Here is an 18178-nt window from a genome sequence, read left to right as displayed (position 1 = left end):
AGTGTTAAATGATTTCACATTGGTCACTAGTAAAAGCTGTTTTACTGTAAAGTAAACCCAGAACTCAAATTTGAACCTTGAGCGGTTCTTGAAAATGTTTGTTTATATTGTCCTTTTTTACTGGAAGAAACGTGCATAAATCATTTGAACATTGTATTTGAAGTGGATAAGGAAATTCCTGTACTGAGTGTTTGGCTTTACGAAGCCCATTAAAATCCCATCTGAAACAACAACAAAAAATCAAACTTTGTGAGTGTATGTGAGATGGGACGATCCCTTTTGTCACCAAGATGAGCATAAGATATTTTACATAGGGCTCGAGGCTTTTAATTCTTATAGAAGAGAAAGCTAAACAAATATGAATACATTAGCCTTCTGAATAGGCAACCAATCTTCTGGTTATTTAGATTTATCACAATTTGCCTTTTGAATCTTGCATCTTTGTCTCTGTGGAACTGGGCACTTAAGTTAAGCAAGGAATCATCTGCATGTCCTCGTCATCATTTCCTCCGACTTTGCACCCTCCTGGGGGCATTTCTGCAATGGACTGGACCTTTACACTAACCAACCATCAGCCATTCTTCTTCCCACCATTGGAAATCCCTCTTTCTATTAGTGATCAAAGATCCTAGCTGGCCTTGCTTTTCAGCCAATCAGAGCGAGGTGTCAGAACCATCTTGTATTTTTCTATGAATTTGTGCTTGTACATTTTGAAGCACTTTGCTGGGCCTGGCATCCCTTTTGGCCAGACTGTAATAAACCTCTGTACTTTGTCTTCAACCCAGAGTACTTTAACCAGGCATGGATATCCTTATCCACAGTCCTAGCTGAAATCTCTACCCTGTAAGAACAAGAACAAGGCAGCTGTTCCAGGTAGTTTCATTTGGGTGCCAGGACTATATTATAAATGCCTACTTACTTATTCAATTTACCACTATTGAATTTCTACTGTTAATGACATACCCTCCAACATTTCAGGATGGCAAAGGCATAGAGCTGGTTTATTAATAAAGAAGAGGGTTGACATTCACCTTCAGTAATATGTTTTTTTTGTGTACCCTAAGGTTATTTGTGATTTATGGAAACTGTTAGGTGAACCTATCCTGGGGTTTTCTTGGTTCAGAGGCAGATTTCCTTTTATTACCTCAGAGGCTGAGAGAGTGTGACTTGCCCAAGGTCACCCAATAAATTCCCATGGCTGAACAGCCATTGGAACTCTGATCTCTGAGTGTCCTACTCTAACCCAAACTACCACACCACATTAACTCTCTTTCAATATTAAGTACAGGAATTTATTTTTACTAATAAAGTGCCATGAGGCTTTGGCTCATAAACGAAAGCATTCATAGCTGCAGCACTATTGCCACCATGCAAATTAGAAGTACATTATTTTTATACAATCAGAAGTACATTCTTCATAAAATATGTCCAAAATTACAGACCACTGGTGAGCTCAGTAAATTATTAATGTTCATTTCCCTGGTGATTTTCATTGTCAGGGGATTTAATATTAAGTGCACCGCATAAGGCTGAGTTGTAAGAGTTCTTTCTTTTTACATTCTTGGGGGAAATAATTTTAGTCTCCTTGGCATTGAGCAACTGTTTTCGTGACAATGGCACAAGATTTGTTCCTTTCACTTGAAAGGCTGAACACCTTGGAGTCATTACTGTTCATCTGAAGACAATTTAATTAGCTGACCTTTTTATAGTCTTCCGAGACATCATTAATTGCTCTCATTATTTCGGTCCTTCCAAAATTCTTTCTTGGTAACTATTTATTGATTCTCAGTCCTTCTGTGACTACTTTTATTTCTCTGTCAGTCGCCTCCTGCCTTTTGTCTTCTTTATTCTCTAACTGGAGAAAACTATTGAAAATTCTGGTACAAATGGCACCATAATATCGGTCGCAAAGGGCGGTGATGTTTTGCTTCGACAGGGGTTGTAAACTGCATGGTACAATTTTTGCAGTGCAAATGGAAATATTTCTTTGAAGGGAGGAAATACAGAGGAACTGATGGTGATCAGATAAAATGAACCCTTGGTATTTGCTAGGGTTCCAGAACATCTTGGATACCATAATCTATGGATGCTCAAGTCCTGTTCAGAAGATTTCACCCCACTTTCTGTCCCTGTGATAATTGGATTTTGAAAATTGTAGCTTGTTGTGGAAACAAGGATTGGTGATAAAGCTTCAGTGGAAACACCTTTTTCTACATGGTAACTCTTTCAGGAGTGGATTTCCCTTCCCACAGGTAGATTGGTCACACATCTTGTTATCTCACCCTCTGTTTTTAACTATCAGTCATTTGTAAGTCACATGTTTGTAACTTAGGGACTGCCTGTATAGGCTTCCTTCACCTTGACGGTGTGTTCCTGCATGGCAGGGAATTAGACTGGATGGTTCTTGTGGTCTCTTTCAACTCTACAATTCTATGATTCAGTGCCTCCCTTTCTGATGACTCTCTCTTTTGAAGCTTGCAAATTACAGAAAAGTTTGATTAATTCAACAAAGGACCTGTTATTTTGCTTGTTGCTATAGAGCAGTGGCTCTCAACCTGTGGGTCCCCAGGTGTTTTTGTCAGGGAATCGGCGACCCTGACTTGATTGATGAACTAGGTCCCACCTCAGCTCACCTCGTCAGACCACTCTGCAAACGGTGAAAGTGGCACCGACAAAGAACGACAGCTTCGCTGATTTATCTCTGCTGAAGCCAGCGGTACTGAAAGCTTTATTTACATTATTTACAGTGCTAAATTCCAAAGCTATCTGGACACATGTTGCATCCACATGCACAAACATGGAGCACGTCCGTCTCTTTCAAAGTCCGTCTTTTGTGCACGAATCAACTCCCCTACATTCCACAGCTTGTGATGTATTTTCCTGTCACTTAGCACAGATGGAAGTCCTTGCCATGTTGTTGAAGGCTTTCATGGCCGGGATCACAGGGTTGTTGTATGTCTTTCGGGCTGTGTGGCCATGTTCCAGAAGTATTCTCTCCTGACGTTTCGCCCACATCTATGGCAGGCATCCTCAGAGGTTGTGAGGTATGGATAAACTAAGTAAGGAAAGGAAAGAAAATATATCTGTGTAGAGTCCAGGGTGTGGCAAGAGTCCTTTGTCACTGGGAAGCCAGCATTAATGTTTCAGTTAATTACCCTAATTAGCATTGGAAAGGTTTTTGTCTCTTGCCTGGGGGCATCCTTTCTTCAGTCATTAGCTGTCCTCTGCCCTCAGAGTGTTGATTCCCATCTACTGTTTTGATTTTAGAGTTTTTTAATGCTGGTAGCCAGATTTTGTTCATTTTCATGGTTTCTTCCTTTCTGTTGAAGTTGTCCACATGCTTGTGGAATTCAATGGCTTCTCTGTGTAGTCTGACATGATAGTTGTTGGAATGGTCCAGCATTTCTGTGTTCTCAAACAATATACTGTGTCCAGGCTGGTTCATCAAGTGCTCTGCTATGGCTGATTTCTCTGGTTGATTTAGTCTGCAGTGCCTTTCATGTTCTTTGACTCTTGTTTGGGCGCTGCGTTTGGTGGTCCCTATGTAGACTTGTCCACAGCTGCATGGTATCCGGTAGACTCCTGCAGAGGAGAGAGGATCCCTCTTGTCCTTCGCTGACCGTAGCATTTGTTAGATTTTCTTTGTGGGTCTGTAGATAGTTTGTAGGTTGTGCTTCTTCATCAGTTTGAAGGTGAACTAAACCACCTAAACTGGGCTCTACAGGTCAATGGAGACTCCACCACAGACATCAGAAGAGCTGCAAGACCAAGAACAAGCCATGAGAGTCAAGACAAAGATCCACCCAGAGGAAAGGTGTTCTTACCAGACATCAAGGGAACCACTGACTGCATAGGCAAACTGATGAAGAAGTCCTTGCCATTTGCCCCCCCCCCCCAGCAATTAATCAGAGTTTGCCACAATTAACCTGTTGGCTGCTGGAATGCTTGACGGAATGAAACACATACATTTCACAGCAACAAGATTACACATTTCACTCTGTATCACAAAAAACACTAACAGTTTTGGCCTACAACTCCCAGAAATCCCAGCCAGTTTACCAGCTGTTAGAATTTCTGGGAGTTGAAGTCCAAAACATCTGGAGGGCTCAGGTTTGCCCATGCCTCTTCTAGAAACTTCTTGTGATTTCCATTTTATTGGCTATATATATATATATATATATATATATATATATATATATATATATTCTGCAGATAGCTGGTGAGGCAGACTTATCTGCTCTACCCTTTCCTTTCTGTTTTATTGTCTTTCCATACTGATGAGATAGGTTCCATTTATCTTACTTATTGTAGAAAACCATGCAAGGCTACAGTAGAATCAGTTAGAATGGAATCCTGTTCTTTGTTTATTGGAGAAATACAACATCGAAAGTCCATATTTCACCATGCCTCCTTCACCAGTCTCCCAGTGCTGAAACAGGTTCCAACTAGACAAAGTTTGAATCTGCATTATATTGTAGTCTTGTGCTTTTGTATAGCATCACTATCAGTTTCTGTTTGTTTCATTCGTATGGACCCATTTTCATTTTCAAGCACTGCTTCCGAAATCGGGGATTTTCTGAATTTTATCTTTCATCAGAATGAACTAAAATTTTCATCCCATTGGCCAACATGGGAGGGCTTCCCATGCTCCCCTTCCCCTCAGTTAGGGCTAGAGCAATGGTTCTCAACCTGTGGGTCCCCAGGTGTTGGCCTACAACTCCCAGAAATCCCAGCCAGTTTGCCAGCTATTAGGATTTTTGGGAGTTGAAGGCCAAAACATCTGGGGACCCACAGTTTGAGAACCACTGCTATAGAGGCTCACTTGGGACTGATTGTGCATGTGTGTGTTCCGTTTGCAAAGGTGGCAAACCAACTGAGAAACTTTGCAAGTAGATTATGTATGCCCACAGTCATTCTCAAGTGAGTCTCTGTAACTCCTTCATGTTCCCTACATGAGTTCTATGTTTCAACCAATTCCACTTCCCAATAGTGCTCTGTCAGATAAGTGGAGGCTTGTTGTATCTCCAGAAAACACTGAAACCTCATCTTACTAGAGACAAGTGGGATCAATAGGTGTGGGATTTTTCTGTCTCTTTGTCTTTGATATATGTGAAGGAGGGGTACAATTAAAATCATTTTTCTTTTGAAGCTGTCCTATACAAATTAAAGCTGATTTAAAACCCACTGCAGTTGTGACAGCAGGCACCAGTTTAATACAGGTTGACTACCCCTGTTTGAGACCAGAAGTGTTTTGGATATCATGTTTTTTTAAGACTTTGGAATACCTCTATTTGTATATGTATGTAGTCTTGGAGATGGAGTGCAAATCTAAACACAAAATTGATTTATGTTTCATATCATAGATGACTTACATTTTATGTACAATATTTTTAAATTTATTTGTGCAAGAAGCAAAGTGTGTATGTCAACAGAAAACAAAGGTGTCACCATTGCAGCCACTAATGTGGATAATTTCAAATTTTGGAATATTTTGGATTTTGAAATTCCAGGTAAGTGATTCTCAACCGGTGCCAAAACAGACATCTTTAAATTCCTTTAAAAATCTGAATAAGGTACAACATGAGTCTGATCTTGAACCATGTGATATTCTTCTAACATTTCATGAGGACTTAAATCTGAAACTGTAAAAGTTACTAAAATTACAGTTCCACTGGAAAAGAAACAAATTTATTTGCCAAGTGACAATTGCAATATTATAAAAGCAAATTGTAAGTAACTAGAAGCAACATATTATTTGTAATGAATTACTATCGAGCTCTGGCATATCTCAGCAAACATTTTCTAGTGAAATCCAGTGAAATTCTCTCCCTGTTTTCCTTTGCATAGTGCTGGTTAGTAGCTTCTATCTTAGTAGGGCAGGAAATCCACTCTGGATTTTAGTCCAAACTTTAAAGGATCTACAAGATCTTGGAACCACCTGATAGAACATTCAAAATGAATGGCAAATCAAAGTCTCTTTTCCCAGCCCTCACTATTTCTCTTAAATACTTCTGAAAAAAGTACATTTTATTGCCAAAATCATGCAATAAGGACATTTACCCCCAGCAAAACAACTCTAGTTGTAAAGAAAATTATCTTAAATGCAGAGACAAGAAAGCACTCTTCGACAAGCAAGACAATTATGCTAAAACATCAGAATCAGTCAACTGCAAAATGAACTGAAGGGAAGCAGTTGAACATTTTGTTAGACAAACGCCTTATTGACCGTAGTCACAGATGCTGTTGGGATTGCGACGTCGGAGCTGAACTTTAAAGTAAATTCATGAGGCATGGATTCTTCCCAGCTGGAGAGCCATTGCAAGGCTTTGGTTCTCAGGATGTGCTCAGATTCTCTCTGTGCCAGTGGAGTTGTAAACATTGTGGGCCATGGATGTGGAACAGGTGTCCCTCAAAAACAGAGTCCAAAACAGAGTCTAAAGCATGCTGCTTCTCAAATAACCCATGGCGCATGTGGTTGTTCTTCTTCCAATATCACACAAAGAGATGGAGGAAGCAATGTAAACTCTTGATTATTTCATCCTTCCTGTGGGGAGAATTCAAATACTTTTTGCACTGTTTTCTCATCATATTCATCCTGAAGGGCTCTGGAGAATTTTGCTGCACAGAAAATCACAAGGGATTGTGTGCATGTTTGTATAGAAAATACATTTCCTGTGTTTAATTGTGCATCTACATTGTAGAATTAGTGCAGTTTCATATCACTTAAACCACCCCATGCAGGTTTACAGAGTCTTTAGCCTTCTCTGTCAAAGAGTTTTGGTGCTTCACCAAACTGGAACTCCTAAGATTCCACAGCATTGAGTCATCGACACACAACTAAAGCATTGGGACATCCAAACTCTGTTTAAAGCAGTGGTTCTCAATCTGTGGGTCCCCAGGTGTTTTGACCTACAACTCCCAGAATTCCCAGCCAGTTTATCAACTGTTAGGATTTCTGGGAGTTGAAGGCCAAAACATCTGGGGACCCACAGATTGAGAACAACTGGTTTAAAGATCTACAAAGGCAGAGAGTACACTGCCTTCTGAGGCAGCCTAGCCCACTGTTAACTTTCTGTTACAATAAAGAAGCCCATCCTCCCGTTGAGGTACAATCTTTTTTCTTTTTCGTTTTGTAATCTAATCCCATAGTTCATATTATCATCTCAAGTGCCTTAGAAAATAAGGTCTCTCCTTTTTCTATATGACATCCCTTCACATATGAAGGTAACTTGACAAAGTCTGGGAGCAGAATTATGGGTAGTATCTAAAATCACCTTGGGTTCAGTTCAGGTCCCATTATTCCCTGGAACTGATTCTGTTCCAGTGTTTTTTTTAGGAATATCTTGACTTCATGACTGCCATCTACTGTACATTTCAAAAATTTCCTGTGATTCTAATTCAAGGCAGGATTCTGAAAATGCTCTGCTCTGGAAAGTAATGAACAGCAACTTCCAGAATTCCTCACGATTGGCCAAGCTGGCTATGGTTGATGGGTGTTCCAATAAAATTTACCATGCATCAGTGTATAGTGTCTTCATTCAGGGAAATAATAATAATAATAATAATAATAATAATAATAATAATAATAATAATAATAATTATTATTATTATTATTATTATTATTATTATTATATATTATGACATGGCAAAGAAGATAGATATGCTGGATTTCGTGTCGCAAAATCACAAGTTGAACACTTCCCAAGTGTCTAGGACTGTGTCATGTATTTTCAGATGATGCGTGCAGATCCCAGTAAGGTGGCCTTTTGTAGTTCGCAGATCATAATTTTGTCAATGTCTATTGTTTCCAAATGCTGTCTGAGATCTTTTGGCACAGCACCCAATGTGCCGATCACCACCGGGACCACCTGTACTGGTTTCTGCCAGAGTCTTTGAAGAAAACAGTACAGGTGGTCCCGGTGGTGATCGGCACATTGGGTGCCGTGCCAAAATATCTCAGCTGGCATTTGGAAACAATAGACATTGACAAAATTATGATCTGCCAACTGAAAAAGGCCACCCTACTGGGATCTGCGCGGCATCATCCAAAAAATACATCACACAGTCCTAAACGCTTGGGAAGTTGTTGTTGTTGTTGTTGTTGTTGTTGTTGTTATTTATTTATTTATTTGTATGACACAGAAAACAAGATAGATATGCTGGATTTCGTATCACAAAATCACAAGTCGAACACTTCCCAAGTGTCTAGGACTGTATGATGTATTTTTAGATGATGTGCGCAGATCCCAGTAGGGTGGCCTTTTGCAGTTGGCAGATTGTAATTTTGTCAATGTCTATTGTTTATTGGCTGAGATCTTTTATTATTATTATTAATACCTCACTTTATCACTCCACAAGGAGACTCAAAGCGGCTTGACATAAAGGCACTAGTATACAACCCAAAATATACAAATATGCAAACATTAAAACAGAATTAAACACAAACAGCACTAAAAATTCACAGTTGATGCCAACGTATACTGCTTTGGACAGCCTTCATCTGGCTTACCGTGTCCAGTTCTACATCCTACAATTCAAGAAGGATATAAACTGTAATTTACGCAGCACAGCAGCAGTTGGATGGAGTCAGAGGAACGCAGCACGAAGGGACATCAGAGACGATGGTAAAACCAATACACAAATCCCACATTAACATGAACAACCTGGAACATGTCCAGAGAAGGGTGAAGAATGTGGTCACAGTTCTGGAAACCATACATCCCAATGAGGAATGGCGGGTATGTTCAGCTTGGTGCAGGGAAGGTTAAGAGGTACATGATAACCATGCTGAAATATTTGAAAAGATGTCATGTAGAAAATGGAGTTATCTTGTTTTCTGCTGCTCCAGATATTAGGACATGGAGCAATGAATTCAGACTCTAGGGAAAGAGATTCCACCTAAACATTAGGAAGAGCTTATTGATGGTAAGAGCTGTTGAACAGTCAAATATACTGCCTGGCAGTGTGGTGGAATTTCTTTAACAACAAACAGAGGCTGAATTGACATCAGTCTTGAGTGCTTTGATTGTGTATTCCTACATGACAGAATAGGATTGAACTTATTGTTGTTTATTCATTCTGTCGCTTCTGACTCTTTGTGACCTCCTGGACCAGTCCACGCCAGAGCTCCCTGTCAGCCGTCACCGCACCCAGTTCCTTCAAGGTCAAACCAGTCCCTTCACGGATACCATCCATCCATCTTGCCCTTGGTCGGACCTTTTTCCTTTTTCCTTCCATTTTCCCCAGCATCATTCTCTTCTCTAAGCTTTCCTGTCTTCTCATTATGTGGCCAAAGTACTTCATCTTTGCCTCTAATATCTTTTCCTACAGTGAGCAGCCGGGCAATATTTCTTAGAGTATGGACTGGTTGGATCTTCTTGTGGTCCAAGGCACTCTCAGATTTTTCCTCCAACACCACAGTTCAAAAGCATCTCTCTTCCTTTGCTCAGCCTTCCTTAGAGTCCAACTCTCACATCCATAGGTTACTACAGGGAATATCATTTAACTATGCGGACCTTCACTGCCAGTGTGATGTCTCTATTCTTCACTATCTTATCGAGACTGGTCCTTGCTCTCCTCCCAAGAAGTAAACATCTTCTGATTTCCTGGCTGCAGTTTGCATCTGCAGTAATCTTTGTGCCTAGAAATACAAACTGCCTCCACGTTTTCTCCCTCTATTTGCCAGTAATTAATCAGTCTGGTTGCCATAATTTTGGTTTCCTTGATGTCTAACTGCAACCTAGCTTTTGCACATTCTTTCATCTTGGTTAGAAGGCTCCTCAGCTCCTTCTCACTTTCAGTCATCAAAGTGGTATCATCTGCATATCTAAGGTTGTTAATGTTTCTTCCATCAATTTTAACTCCGGCCTTGGATTCCTCAAGCCCTGCATGTCGCATGATGTATTCTGCATACAAGTTGAATAGGTAGGGCGATAGTATACAGCCCTGCCGCACTCCTTTCCCAATCTTGAACCTGTCTGTTGAACTAAATGGTCCTTTGGGCCTCTTCCAATGCTATGATTCTGTGAAGTTAAATAAGTCTGATCTTCAATAAAAACAAACAAAACCTAGTGTAGTTTTCTTGAGTTTTGTACAATACTTACACGCATGCACATACATAATCATATTGTGACTTTCTCTCTACCCTGCTTTATCTCCCATGTTGCCCTGCAAAGTCCTTTGCCTCAAAACAGTTTCATAATTAACAACACACCATGGAAACTGAAGCACAGAGTGCTGTGTATTGGCAGTCTGGCACATGAAACATCTTCAGCCTTGGGACAAAATGTGGGATACTCACCTCCCACGCTTTTCAGCCTTCCAACCTTCTTTCCATTTCTTCCCAGTAGCCTTGAAATCCAAAATTCCAAGTAAATATCTGTACTAACTGTAGGCAAGGCTATTTTTTCCTTCTTTTTCCCATCATATTTACCACTTCACTGCCCGTTCCTTCTTATATGAACAGTAGCCTAGGGAAATCTATTTATTTCTTTACTGACTACATTTGTGTCAGGCTTTTCTGACACTCAGCTCAAAGTGGTTCAGTACTGAAAAGAATAATAAAAGGGAGAAACACCAATAAGAGAAAATGGAAGAAAGAGCAAAACAGAAAGTTGTAAGCACCAAGGATCTGAATAAGATAATTCTAAAGGGGAGAAGCCCAAAATCAAGTGGTTCTCGTATATTCACCGGTGAAACCTCAGTCACTCATCTTGCTCACTGTAGAAACTAGGAAGAATTGAAGTGGATGAAGATATATCTAGAAGAGAAGTCAAATGGCAATCAGTCACAAAGAATACATTGAGTTTATGGTTGCATAAGAAAAATTCCACAAGGATAACTATTTCACATAAGTTGTGCATTGAAGATTGTAGTGCATTGCAGTTGAGCATTTCACATATAGCTGTGTACTGGGCATTGCAATTTCATGTAGCACATTGCACAGTGATACTCGATAATTGACAGGCATGAGGCCATATTGGTATCCTGCATGTGGGTTTCATAGTGCTGGTGTAGCTTATCTGTGCAAGTAAATATTTATGCTTTTCTAAGGGGGATGTTGACTGCTGCCAATATGTCAACATTCAGCAGACAAGTTGTTCAGCGCAACCATCATATTACTATTGATTTACACAGTGTAGGATCATGGCCATCATGGGAAGCTTTGCACTTTGGATGTTCTCTATTCAGATTTTTAATATCCTACTTTGTTCAGAATATGAAGAATATGAGAAATTCAAAATTTCAAAATTCTAGGATCAAATAAAATGCTCACTAGCTTGCTGGTTCATACTCAACTCATCTACTGCATGCACTTTTGTGTAAGTCTGGAAATTTTAGTCGAAATTCAACTCTAAAACCTGGGTGAAGTTATGTAAATACTGTACCTTAACTCTTACCAAAAGAAAGGAACTATTCCCTTCTCTGAGCAGAGTGGTGAAAGGAAAAAGATGGGTAGAACTTAAAAGAAGCACCAACTCTCCTCTCCTCTATCTTCCATGGAGTCAATTTTGAATGCCCGGGGCTGGATCTACACTGCCCTATATCCCAGGATCTAATATCAGATTATCTGCTTTGAGCTGGATTATATGAGTGTACACTGCCAGATAATCTGGGATAAACAGATACTCTGGGATCAGATCCTGGGATATACAGCTGTGATGATCTAACCTGGGTGGGGAAATGGCATCAGTGATGGCTGTTTAGAGTTTCTTCTCAGAGAGGTGCCATGACAGTAGAGGGGATTTATGCTTCTTTTAGGTTATCCTGGGATAGATTAAGCTCTCACTTTTTGCTACTTTATTCAGAGAGGACTCCCTTTTTAATAGGAGTAATAGTATATCTTAAATTTTATCAAAAAGGGAACCACCCCCTTCTCTAGTAGAGTAGCAAAGGTCCTTTTACAATTCCTGGGAAGGACATGGACCCTCCTGAGGCAAAACTGGCAGAACCTCTTTGCAGAGTGACCCTCGACATATCCAAGCTCATATCAACATCCATAATTTTGGCCCCCAGACCTGCCTTATGCAGGAATATATACGGTAAGTCAGTACACAAGGTTTTTCCCGTGTTGAGAACAAGAACCCACTGCCAGAACATTTCCAATGAAAATGAGGTCGTCATCTCCACTTCCACCCGACAGTGATTGGCATCAGCCACAATTTTTCATCCTGTCAAAGATGCAGCATGCCAATTATAGAAAATGATGAGCAGTTGCTTAAAAACTGATTGCAAATTGCTTCTGACTGATTGGCAGAATAATGAAGTGGGAGGGGGCTTCTCGGAGTGAAAGCTGGGCACCGAACACGGTCTCATGTTAATGGGCTCTGCAGATGTCATTTCTTCTAGTGTTGTTTTGAGCACTGATGCCGCATATGCCATGTGAACGAAACCAGATATTTTGCTCCTGGATGTTTGAGGTTTGCCACTTATCACCATTGCAGCATCACTCAACTACCATATAATTACGATGTGTGAATAGAGAGATAATTCATGGCTTACTTTTGCTTATAGAATAATAGAATCTTAGTGTTGGAAGGAATCACAAGTGCCATCCAGTGTAACCCCCTGCCATTCAGGAATATACAACCACTGACATTAGTCCGCATTTGCTAAACTTAGGGACTCGGAACTCATGTGAAAGTGGAAAAAGGTGAATAAAAAGGCGATATTTTTGCTTAACAAAACACCTCCCTAGGAATTTTTAGGTCCTCCAGTGTGACAGTGACCAATGTCTGGCAGGAGCTAATCATAAAGTTGCATTGGAGATTCCTATAGAAAACGTACTTATGAAATACACAAATAATCAAATCACAAAAATTAAATCTGCAAATGTGAAGGGTGAACTGTAAAATATTCATGACAGATGTCCAACAAACCTGTGTTTAAAGATCCCCAAAGAAAAAGAGTCCTCTTCCTTCCAAGGCAATCCTTGGAACTATCAAATAACTCTTCCAGTAAAAATATTCATTCGATGAACAGATCTTATTTTCTCACACTTTCTGGCTGTTAAGGTAGGTTCAGGGCAGGTGAGCCTAGCTTGGTGGGCTTTGTAGAATGCAAACAATTCTTCACATCCTTAGATATAAGGCAGATATAAGGCAGGAACAGATGTTGTAATTGCAGTTGGATCTCTGCTGGGATTTGTTTCCAGGCCTCTGTTTGAATATAAAAATGTTCAAGTCTAATTTGTTTATGATTGCATGGCAAAATAGTGTCCTTTATATGAAATGGCAAAATAAAGAAATGCTTTTGGGTTTTTGTTTTTGTTTTTTTTAAAAAAAAAAACAGTTTCATCTCATGGATGGTTAAATGCATGGATGATGAATCCTTGGATATGGAGGGCTGACTGAGCTTTGCACATACCTATGACAAAAAGAAATCCACAACAAAAAAGCATTGCAGATAACATTCTTAACCAGGTAGATGATTTGCAGGTATTATCCGATATCTTGAAAAGGATGTCAGCATTTGGGCGATTAAGCTATAGTGCACACAGTGGGATTGTGATCGGAGTTCATTTACACCTTTCCTTACATTCGTATAAGAAACACAATGCATCATTGCAGATAATACTATTAGACGGCACAGCAAAGATTTCGGGTGAATCTGATTACTGCTCTTCTTTCATAATCAGGATTAGTATTATTTCTTCAGCAGTTTCTGAACAAGGCACTGTACAAGAAATACAATTACCAACTAACCATGCCCACAGGCTTGATGTCTAATAGACAAAAAGAAGAGAAAAAAAGAAATGGGAAGGAGATAATAGGAAGGGAAACAGAGGAGAATTAAGTAATTAGTAAGAGCCTGGGAAAACAAATGCATTGTTAAGCCCTCAATTAAAAAAACAACTTGATAATTGTTATGTGTATTGGTGGGACTACTACTAAATGGGGTGGGACCCAGGCAGTCCCTACTAATATGGCCCCATTAGCAGCAGTGCAGTGATGATGGAGGTTATAATCTGAATTCTGGCAAGTAGGGGAAACTTATTATTGGCACTTCTAGAAAAGTTCTGACTGTGACTTGAAAGATCAAAGACAGTGTAGGCCAGGAGTAGGAATCACCCAGAGGATGGCTTTCCCTTAATGGCCATTTTTCCTGTCATCCAGCCCCATCCTTGATCCCCACTGCACCCCAGATTGTCCCCCAAGGAAAGCTTCCAGGGGTGACCAATGGTGCAGTAATATGTTGATGAAAGCAAGTTCTCCGTAAGACAATATGTATAGCAATACCTCCAAGGAGGCTTCAAATATGTGCGTAGCTGTGTATAACAGATTGCCCTACCTTGCAGGGTTGGTGTGTAAAGGCAGTTCAAGGCCTTGCTTGGAAAGACAAAGCAAAGAAGGGCGAGGAATGATCAGGCAGCTTCATGTATGGAAATGCAATCTGATTGTTTGATGAAAATGGAGGAAGTTGAGATGCGATCCTCCAGATCGCACCGCCACTTTATGACCCTGTCCTCTGTGGTTTTTACTCCTACTTCCTTTCTCACCTCGAGCTTTAATCTAGTGTTCATGTGGCCCGCCCTTGGTTTTATTGTTCTTTGATCTTGTTTAATGTAGTGTATATTTTCTTTTATTGTGTTGTTTAATGTGCTATGATTTGTTGTTCTATTATATTTTGTTATATTGTATTGTTCTGGGCATGGCCCCATGTAAGCCACCCCGAGTCCCCGTTGGGGAGATGGTGACGGGGTATAAATAAAGTTTATTATTATTTATTATTATTAGTTGCTTAGCAGCAAGAGGTAGGTAGGGCCTTACTTACTTAGGTGATCCCTCATAGATCGAGGACGATTGTCTTCCATTTCTGGTGTCTTGGGGGTGGGTTCTTAGGTGGCTGAAGAGACCTATTCTTGATCTGCATGTTCTCCCGCAGGTGGAATGTGGTCCCAGTCAAAGTTGGCTTGATGGGCCTTCCTCTTGGCACATTTCTCCCTTAAGCCCTCCATTTGTGCCTCTTTGAACTCCGCAGCAGCTGACCTCCAATTAGAGCGCCCAAAGGCCAGGGCTTCCCAGTTCTCAGTGTCTATGCCACAGTTTTTAAGGTTGGCTTTAAGCCCATCTTTAAATCTCTTTTCCTGATCATCAACATTACGTTTCCTGTTCTTGAGTTCGGAGTAGAGTAGCTGCTTTGGGAGACGGTGATCGGGCATTCGGACAACGTGGCCAGTCCAGCGGAGTTGATGGCGTAGGAGCATCGCTTCAATGCTGGTGGTCTTTGCTTCTTCCAGCATGCTGACATTTGTCTGCCTGTCTTCCCAAGAGATTTGCAGGATTTTTCTGAGGAAATGCTCCAGGAGTATGATGGAAATGCTCCAGGAGTTGAGTGTGACGTCTGTAGACTGTCCATGTTTCACAGGCATAGAGCAGGGTTAGGAGGACGATGGCTTTGTAAACAAGCACCTTGGTCTCTGTACGGATGTCCTGATCATCAAACACTCTCTGCTTCATTCTGAAAAATACTGCACTCGCAGTGCTCAGGCAATGTTGTATTTCAGTGTCGATGTTGACTTTTGTGGAGAGGTGGCTGCCAAGGTAGCGGAAATGGTCAACGTTTTCTAATGTGCCACCATTTGTAAACAAACACCTTGGTATCTCTACAGATGTCCTGATCATCAAACACTCTCTGCTTCATTCGGAAGAATGCTCAGTAGGTAGGGCCAGAGAGGCAATAATAATAATAATAATAATAATAATAATAATAATAATAATAATAATAATAGACCTGGCTCTGGCTCACGAATGGGACCCTGAAGAAGGAGACAGAAGGCCTGATCCTTGCAGCCCAGGAGCAAGCCATCAGAACAAATGCAATTAAGGCCAAGATTGAAAAATCAGCTGATGACCCAAAATGCAGACTGTGCAAGGAAACCGACGAAACCATTGATCATATCCTCAGCTGCTGTAAGAAAATCGCACAGACAGACTACAAACAGAGGCACAACTATGTGGCCCAAATGATTCATTGGAACTTATGCCTCAAGTACCACCTCCCAGCAGCAAAGAACTGGTGGGATCACAAACCTGCAAAAGTATTGGAAAATGAACATGCAAAGATACTGTGGGACTTCCGAATCCAGACTGACAAAGTTCTGGAACACAACACACCAGACATCACAGTTGTGGAAAAGAACAAGGTTTGGATCATTGATGTTGCCATCCCAGGTGACAGTCGCATAGATGAAAAACAACAGGAAAAACTCAGCCGCTATCAGGACCTCAAGATTGAACTTCAAAGACTCTGGCAGAAACCAGTACAGGTGGTCCCGGTGGTGATGGGCACACTGGGTGCTGTGCCAAAAGATCTCAGCCGGCATTTGGAAACAATAGACATTGACAAAATCACCATCTGCCAACTGCAAAAGGCCACCCTACTGGGATCTGCACACATCATCAGAAAATACATCACACAGTCCTAGACACTTGGGAAGTGTTCGACTTGTGGTTTTGTGAAACGAAATCCAGCATATCTATCTTGTTTGCTGTGCCATACAACGTCGTTGTGTTGATAATAATAATAATAATAATTGTGCGGTTTTCTGGCATTGTATATTTCTGCCGCTTCTGTGACTGTTCATTTGGGTTTTGATGATTCCGTAGCCCACTTGTCGATGGATGTCCAGAATCAGCAGCATCCACCGCGGTCCTTTTTATCCTGGGTGATGACCGAGCCAGTATAGACTTCGTTTGGGTTTGATTCTCCATAATGCTAATGGGTTAGGTGCTCTTGGTTCTGCTCCTCAGCTGAGGCCTCTCTGGCTTGGTTGGACCTGCCAGTAGTTACACTACCGCCAGCACAGCCCTCAGTGGTTTTGTGAAACAAAATCCAGCATATCTATCTTGTTTGCTGTGTCATACAATGTCGTTGTGTCAATAATAATAATAATAATAATAATAATAATAATACTTTATTTGTATACCCCGCCTCCATCTCCCCGAAGGGACTTGGGGCAACTTATATGGCGCCAAGCCCAGATAAAACAGCAAACCAAAATAAAATAACATCAGAAAATACAGACAGAGAAATTAAATTAACATTCTAAACATAGTAAAAATATAAAATGATAATCATAATAAAAACATGGATTTGGCACCCAAATAAAGGGGATAAAATGAACTGGGTAAAGTGCAACGAGTGGATATTGTAAACAAGGTAGTTGATTAAATACTATCGTCAATAGGAGAGCAAATTGGGGTGAAGTGACCCCTGTGACTATAATAAACTGATAGGGCAAGATAAAGTGCAATAGATGCGGAAATGGTCGTAGATACAAAGTCTATCATGGGGATGGGGAATTACTCTCCAAAAGCCTGTTGGAAGATCCAAGTTTTTAGGCTCTTCCTAAATACTGCCAGGGTGGGGGCTTGCCTAGTCTCCCTGGGGAGCGAGTTCCAGAGCCGGGGGGCCACCACAGAGAAGGCCCTCTCCCCTGTCCCCACCAACCATGCTTGTGACGGAGGTGGGAGCGAAAGAAAGGCCTCCCCCTATGAATGAAGAGAACATGCAGGTTCATAGGAGGAGATGCGGTCACAAAGGTAGGCAGGTCTGAACCGTTCAGGGCTTTATAAGTGATCACCTGAACCTTGAATTGGGCCTGGAAGATGAATGGCAGCCAATGGAGCTCCTTAAATCGGGGGGGGGGGGGGGGGTTGACTGATCCCTGTAAGAGCTACTCAGCCAGAGAGTCAGATAGGGTGTGTAGTTTTGAAGAGGAAGAGTTTTGGGAACTGTTAGTGAGAAACCTCTCTGACGGAAAAGTTAAATTAGCCTTTGGGGAGAAGTGCTAAGAATAATAGTGAGACTCTAAGCATTAGAGTGCTGGTGTTGTTCCGTCCCCCAGGACGATGGTTTGCCTTACCTATTGGTCGTTTGTTTGTTTTCCCTCCTTTACATTTTGTTTGAGCCTCTGGCTGCAAAGGCCTAGGAAAGGTGGCTTGGAATCTGCAAGAGCTGGCTGCAGTTTTCTTTGCAGTGATTGGTCAAAGAGTGCAACATCTTAGGACCGCCCTTTTTACCAGGGTCTAGTCTCCATTTTGGAGCTTCATTCTGGCTATAGTCTTCCAACGTGCTGGAGCTGTGCAAGGCTAACTGGGACAAATCATCCTCAAAACCAGGCCAATCTAAGCCTATCCAAATTAGATAAGTATTGAATTATATTGATCTGGAATAG

The 18178-nt window shown here is 41.0% G+C and overlaps 1 protein-coding gene across 2 annotated transcripts in view; it reads left to right on the top strand.

Annotated features, from left to right (window-relative positions):
• Positions 1-18178, top strand: part of tenm4 (teneurin transmembrane protein 4) — a 1874213-nt gene that overhangs the window by 358383 nt on the left and 1497652 nt on the right. The window lies entirely within an intron of this gene.

The sequence above is a fragment of the Anolis carolinensis genome, chromosome 3 (genome assembly GCF_035594765.1).
Source record: "Anolis carolinensis isolate JA03-04 chromosome 3, rAnoCar3.1.pri, whole genome shotgun sequence".
Taxonomy (NCBI): domain Eukaryota; kingdom Metazoa; phylum Chordata; class Lepidosauria; order Squamata; family Dactyloidae; genus Anolis; species Anolis carolinensis.
The sequence above is the reverse complement of the archived record's forward strand: the minus strand, read 5'-3'. Positions and strand labels throughout refer to the sequence as shown.